The sequence below is a fragment of the Melanerpes formicivorus genome, unplaced genomic scaffold (assembly GCF_026170545.1).
Source record: "Melanerpes formicivorus ecotype bairdi unplaced genomic scaffold, bMelFor1.0.p_v2 SCAF_46, whole genome shotgun sequence".
Taxonomy (NCBI): domain Eukaryota; kingdom Metazoa; phylum Chordata; class Aves; order Piciformes; family Picidae; genus Melanerpes; species Melanerpes formicivorus.
Window position 1 is genome coordinate 3,230,909 of NW_027142398.1, and position 7,704 is coordinate 3,238,612.

Here is a 7,704-nt window from a genome sequence, read left to right on the forward strand (position 1 = left end):
AGAAGCCCTCTAGGATCACCCAGTCCAACCAGCAACCCAGCACCACCATGGCCATTAAACCCTGGCCCCAGGTGCCATGGCCACACATCTCTTGACCACCTCCAGGGATGGGGACTCCACCACCTCCCTGGGCAGCCTGTGCCAACCCCTGAGCACTCTTGCACTCAAGACTATTTTTCCACTACCAAACCCAGCCCTCCCCTGGCACAGCTTGAGGCCATTTCCTCTCATTTGTCACTAGGGAGAAGGGACCGACCACCACCTCACTCAACCTCCTTTCTTGCCCCTGCTGCTGGGTGTTGGTGATGTTTCTGGGCCCTGGGCAGACCTTGCTGAGCACCTGAGTGCTCCCCTGGAGCAGGCAGCTATCTTGCACCTATTTTACAAATAAGATAAGAGGCCTTGCTCAAGGTCACAGGAGGCAGAGCTGGGAGGCTGTCAGGAGGAGCGCCGTCCAGCCTCAGCACTTTGCTGAGGACAAGCAGCACAACACCTGCCCCACACAGCCCACAGGTGCTCCATGATGCATTTTGGGGGCTAACCCTGGGCTGGGCAAGGGTCTTCTTGGGGGGATGATGTTTGCTCTGGGACCTTGCTGAGCTCCAGAGGCAGCGCAGAGGGGATGGGGTCGACTCTAACCAACAGAACACTGCTGTGATCCAGAGGGAGAGCAGAACTGGTGGGGTTGGCCTTAACCAACAGAATGGGCTCTGGGACCTTGCTGTGCTCCTGAAGGAGAGCAGAACTGGTGGGGTTGACTCACCAACAGAACATTGCTCTGGGGACCTTGCTGTGCTGCAGAGGCAGAGCAGAGTGGATGAGGTTGACTCTAACCAACAGAACACTGCTGTGCTCCAGAGGGGAAGCAGAGTCAGTGGGGCTGACTCTAACCAGCAGATGTTCTCTTCCCCAAGCCATGATGTCCTTACACTGCCAAGCTTTCAACCTGAGGATGCTCTTGCATGGTCTCCTCCTGCCAGCCCTGCTGCTGTGGCCCAGGGCTCTCCCATGAGGAGGTCTCTTGAAGAGCAGGGCCAGCACTGATGGGGTAGGGTTTAGTCAACAGAGACGTGCAGGGCACACGATCTCAGGAGGACACTTCCCCTTCCCTTGCCTTTGGAAATGTCCCTGCAGGGCTAAGGCAGGTTGTAAAGCCTATGAGCAGATAGAACACAGCAATTCCCTCTGGTAGATAACCAGAAAGCTGCAGAGCCTCTCCCCAGCTCTAAGTTCACACCATCAAATAAACTCCACTGAGCCACAGGGGCAGCTTTGAACCTCCCGATGCCGCTCTGCATTCCACCCTTTCTTTTGGGGCTGTAAATAATCCCCTTGTCTCCCTTTAGGACATGGAGTTCCTCATTTCCTCTCTGGATTAAGCCACTGATCCCTGTGCCAGCTGGGGAGACCAACTGCCTGTCCCTGCAGCCAAGGGGGAAGTTTGGGGAGCATTAGAAGCCGTCGGTTCCCTTTCAAGCCAGCCTGGTGTCTCCATCACCTGGCACCACGGAGCCAGTGGCTTGGCCATGTCTGCCAGCAAGAGCACAACATCCTGCCTGGGCCAGGAGCTGCATTCCTGGTGATAACCAGCTCTGGGAACCTCACTGCTCCAGCCAGGCTCTGTGTGGGGACACTGCTCACTGCACTTGGTGTCACCAAGCCCTGGTCACCCTCTGCTTGCAGCCAGAGCATCCCACAGCACTGGGCATGTCCACAGCCAGAGCATCCTCATAGCACTGGGCATGTCCACAGCCAGAGCATCCCTACAGCACTGGGCATTGTCCACAGCCAGAGCATCCCACAGCACTGGGCATGTCCACAGCCAGAGCATCCCACAGCACTGGGCATGTCCACAGCCAGAGCATCCTACAGCACTGGGGCATTGTCCACAGCCAGAGCATCCTACAGCACTGGGCATTGTCCACAGCCAGAGCATCCCACAGCACTGGGCATGTCCACAGCCAGAGCATCCTACAGCACTGGGCATTGTCCACAGCCAGAACATCCCACAGCACTGGGCATGTCCACAGCCAGAGCATCCCACAGCACTGGGCATTGTCCACAGCCCAGAACATCCCACAGCACTGGGCATGTCCACAGCCAGAGCATCCTACAGCACTGGGCATGTCCACAGCCAGAGCATCCCACAGCACTGGGCATGTCCAACAGCCTGCTCCAGCCACAGCCACCTTATTCCTGCAGGAATTGGCAGCCCAGTCTCTGCTCTCCCACCTGGCTGATGCTGATCCCAAAAGCTCCTGAAAGGACAGACAGAGAAGACAGGGATGAAGGACAGCTCCACCCAGCATCAGATGTCTCCTGTGCAGGTGTCACAGCCTGAGTGACACATCAGCCACGTACAGCAGCAGCCCTCCCACACCTCCCAGATCCCCCTGGAAGCAGCAGTTTCCCTCCACAAAGGCTGCCCCACTCCACCTGCAGCATCTCCATCCCAGACCCTGGCTCCTGCCCAGGCCTGTGGCCACACAGGTCCTGTTTCCTTGGTAAAACTGTCCAAGAGAGTAGCATCTCCAGCTGCAAGGAGGGATGGAGGCTGCCCCAAAGCTCCACCACCAGCAGAGCTCCCAGGAACCAGCACAGGGGCAAGTGGTGCCTCTCCCCATTGACTCCAACCCTGGGGTTGCAAGGAAGCTCTCTCATCAGTTCTATCAGTACATTACCACTGAATTATTGCCCTCATTAAGTGCCATATAGCTGCTAATATTAATCACCTGCAAATAAATCCACACACTCCGTCACTTGGAATGCTCTTATCAGAGCAGGAGATAAAGAGCTCAGCAGTCCCTGCACCCAGGCCTCTGGGCTTGACCCAGAGGAGTCCCTGGGGTGTCTTTTGATCTCCTGGCATTCCAAGCAGGCAGCTCCCCAGATGGAGCACTGCATGCTGCACATCATCCTGGCTGGGACACAACCCAGCAGAGCGGCCTGGGTGACCTGCGGTGAGTTGAGCTGAGCTGAAGCCGAAGGAGGCAGAATCCAAATTAGATTGATGGCTCCTCAAGCTGGAATTTGACCAGCAGGGCAAGAAATGCCAGAGGACCATCAGTGGCTGAATGGGGCTGGTTTTTCCACAGGGCAAGACCTTACTGCTCCCTGATCACACCCACTAGGACTTTGGAATAGCAGCTCTTGCCCTAGAAAGAGCTCAGCAGTCCCTGTGCAGGAACCATCGGTGAGCCCTGGCTGGGCACAAGGGACACCAGGGTCTGAAGAGGACAGAGCAAGCCTGAAGGTCTCATGTAGGTCATCCCCTCCAAGGATGGGCACTCCACGACCTCCCAGGGCAGCCTGTTTCGATCCCTGACCACTCCTGCAGTCCAGAAGCTCTTCCTAATCTTCAACCTAACCCTCTCCTGGCACAATTTCAGGCCACTTCCTCTCATCCCATCACCTGACAGTAGGGAGAAGAGACCAAACCCCACTGACATCTCCAGCTCCACAGCTCTGGGATGTCAGTGAGGGGGGGGAAAGAAAACCTTTTCCACTGGTGGAACTCCTCTAGGAAAATGCCAGTTCAGGGATGGCCAAAAACCAAAGTGCCTTTAACACAGAATCACAGAGTGACAGAGCTGGGAAGTGACCTCTGGAGATCATCCAGAGCAGGGTGACCCAGAGCAGGTGGCGCAGGATGAAGGGCAGGGAGGTATGGAAGGAATCCAGAGATAGAGACATTAGCATTTAGCTGATTGCCCAGGTGGGACAGCAGTGCCAGCATCACCTCGACAGCAGAGGTGGTGCTTGGGAAGCCTGCTTTAGGGGGAGGTGTCTGTGCCAGTGGCTGGAGGGGGGGGGGGCTGAATTAGGCAGTCTTTGAGGTCCTCTTGCAACCCAAAGCAATCTGAGTCTGTGATCTGTGATCCTGTGAGAATACAGGTCTGTGATTTAATGATCCCCTGATTCTGGGACTCTAGGACTCTCTGATTCTGACTGTGGTTCTGTGACTCTGATTTTCTGATTCCATGATTGTGTGATTCCATGACTATGATTCTCTGATTCCATGATTCTGTGACTATGATTCTATGTTCCTTTGGTTCTCTGATTCTCTGATTCTGTGACTGTGGTTCTGTGACTCTGATTCTCTGATTCTCTGATTCTCTGATTCCATGACTCTGATTCTCTGATTCTCTGATTCTGTGACTATGATTCCATGATTCCATGATTCTCTGATTCTCTGATTCTGGGGCTGGTCTCTTCTCCCAGGCAACCAGCACCAGAACAAGAGGACACAGTCTCAAGCTGTGCCAGGTAGGGTTCAGGCTGGATGTTAGGAAGAAGTTCTTCCCAGCAAGAGAGATTGGCCATTGGGATGTGCTGCCCATGGAGGTGGTGGAGTCACCATCACTGGAGGTGTTCAGGAGGAGACTTGATAGGGTGCTTGGTGCCATGGGTTAGTTGATTAGATGGTGTTGGGTGATAGGTTGGACTTGGTGATCTTGAAGGTCTCTTCCAACCTGGTTCATTCCATTCCATTCCATTCTATTCCATTCCATTCCATTCCATTCCATTCCATTCCATTCCATTCCATTCCATTCCATTCCATTCCATTCCATTCCATTCCATTCCATTCCACTCTGTGACTCTGTGACTATGATCTCTGATTCTCTGATTTCTGTGTCTCTGATTCTCTGGTTCTGTGATTCTGTGACTGATTCTCTCCTTCTGTGACTCTGATTTCATGATTCTCTGAATCTCTGAGTCCACAAATCTCTGACTCTCTGATTTTGTGACTCCTCTTCTTTTTTTGCCCTGAAAGCAACCCCCCTGGGGCTGGCACCTGTGGGTGCCGGTGCTGTGGGCTGCTGTGGGCAGCTGCTGGTGGTGCCAGCGCTGTGGGCTGCCATGGGCACCTCTGGGTGCCAGCGCTGTGGGCTGCCGTGGGCAGTTGCTGGCTGTGCCATGGGCAGCTGCTGGCTGTGCTGTGGGCAGCTGCTGGCTGTGCCAGTTGTGTGGGCTGCCATGGGCACCTCTGGGTGCCAGCGCTGTGGGCTGCCGTGGGCACCTCTGGGTGCTGGCACTGTGGGCTGCCATGGGTAGTTGCTGGCTGTGCCGTGGGCAGCTGCTGGCTGTGCCGTGGGCAGCTGCTGGTGGTGCCAGTGCTGTGGGCTGCCGTGGGCACCTCTGGGTGCCAGTGCTGTGGGCTGCCATGGGCAGCTGCTGGCTGTGCCATGGGCAGCCACTGGTAGTGCCAGCGCTGTGGGCTGCCATGGGCAGCTGCTGGCTGTGCCATGGGCAGCCACTGGCGGTGCCAGTGCTGTGGGCTGCCATGGGCAGCTGCTGGCGGTGCCATGGGCAGCTGCTGGCTGTGCTGGTGCTGTGGGCTGCCATGGGCAGCTGCTGGCTGTGCTGGTGCTGTGGGCTGCTGTGGGCAGCTGCTGGCTGTGCCATGGGCAGCCACTGGCGGTGCCAGCGCTGTGGGCTGCCGTGGGCAGCTGCTGGCAGTGCCGTGGGCAGCTGCTGGCGGTGCCAGTGCCGTGTCACGCGTTCCCGTCTCAAAGGGCTCGCTGCCTATCAGGCTGTTCCCCACAGAAACACTTGATAGGGGTTATTAATGATATTTACAGGATAACTGCTTGGCAATGATTACCTCTGTCTGTCAGAGGGCAATGAATCAGCCCCCTTTCCCCTGGCACCCTCCGGCAGGGTGTTCCTTTGGCATGCTCTGGGCACGGTGATTGATTCCCAGAAGATGAAGTTTCTTGGCAGTCAGCACTGATCCCTTCTGCATGCATAAGGTACCAGAGATTTCTGTTCTGACAGCCCCTGGGAGCAAGCAAAGGCCACAGCTTTGCCTTCTCCCTTCCTCCCACCCCAGCCACGTGCCTCTTCTCTTCTTCTCTCTTCCCTTTGCCCTTTTCCCATCATTTTCCCCCACAAAGAGGCCAACAAACCCTCATGGTGCCAGCACATCCCAACCACCCTGTGTCTGCATTCTGGGATTGAGCCTGGAGCAGGGAGAGCAGCAGAGCCATCACAGATTCATAGAATGGGTTGGGTTGGAAGGGACCTTAGAGATCATGCAGTGCCAGCCTCCCTGGCATGGGCAGGGACACCTCCCACCAGCCCAGGATGCTCAAGGCCTCATCCAGCCTGGCCTTGAGCACCTCCAGGGAGGGAGCATCCACAACTACTCTGAGGTCATGCTGAGATGTCCTTGGGGCTCTTGGGACCATGGAAGATCAGTTTCTTCCACAGCAAATACCACTCCCCCTGTTCCTTTGGGGGTGTCCCCTGCTGATGTCCTTGTCCATCCCATTGCCTCTGACTGGCACCTGGCTCCTGCACTCTCAGATCCCTCTAGAAGTCTGGACCATGATCCCAGACAGGGCTTGGCACAGTGGTGCCAGCATGGGTTGGTGACACGATGGCAGGAGGGAATAAACTCTTTCCCCTTTCTCCAGCCTGAGCTGGCTGCTTCCTGCCCACACCAGTGCCCTTTCCAGCTCCAGACACTCTGCTTTGCAAGACATCAGCAAATTCCCAGGTCAGGAGGTTCATAAGTAGCTCTGAAGGTGACTCCCAAGCCTGCAGCTCCCACAGTGGCCCATCCCATCACCTTCCCTCTGCACCCCCATCCACTGCCAGGGGCAGCTGAAGAACTTGTCAGACCCTGCTGCAGAGGAGCAGGTGGCACAGGTATGGCCCCTGCCCGGGGACTGTCCCTGCAAGGCTGATGACAGAGAGTCCATCCTGAGCCACACTGGCACATCTCTGCACTGCTGAGGGCTTCCACTGAAGGCTTCTACTGAGAGCTTCCACCACTGAAGGCTTCTCCTGAGGGCTTCCATCACTGAGGGCTTCTCCTGAGGGCTTCCACCACTGAAGGCTTCTCCTGAGGGCTTCCATCACTGAGGGCTTCTCCTGAGGGCTTCCACCACTGAAGGCTTCTACTAAGGGCTTCCATCACTGAGGGCTTCTACTGAGGGCTTCGAACACTGAGGGCTTCTACTGAGGGCTTCCATCACTGAGGGCTTCTACTGAGGGCTTCTACTGAGGGCTTCCATCACTGAGGGCTTCTACTGAGGGCTTCTACTGAGGGCTTCCATCACTGAGGGCTTCCACTGAGGGTCGCCACCTCCTCTCCACACAGGACGACAGAGCTTGGATGGGCAGCGAGGGCTTCTCCTCTTTCCCACCCCTCTCATCCCTTTGAACCTGGCAATAAGGCAGGACCCTCTCTCCCCTGCCAATCCCACCTTCAAAGCCCCAGCGGAGGGGTCCGGCGCTGGCACAAAGCTCACCATTGTCCCCTGCCGAGGCGGGGAGGCAGCCGGAGCTCAAAGGCAGGGCAGACACAGCCCAGCCGCGCCGGGAAGCTGGCCCAGGCCAACAAAAGCATCTTCTGCTGGCCCGGGTGCCGGGCAAGGCGAGGGAGGGGTGAGGGTGAATATCAGCTATTGTCACCGAGAGCACGGAGGGTCCTGCAAAGGTGATCAAACAGCCCAGAGCTGAGCGGGAAGAGGTGGGGGGCGGGGGGGGGGGGGGGGGGGGGGACACGACATCCAAAAAAAAAAAAGCCCTTGTCCCTCTTCAGATCTCTCCTTATCTCCCTCGGCTATCTCCTGAGCTCAGCCCGGGTGGACTCGCTGGCAATTACCTGCTGCAAGCCAATCAGGCGCCGAGCACAGCCCTCGGTCCCCTTGACTGAGGTGATTTATAAATGACTCACTTGGCTTATTTGAGCAC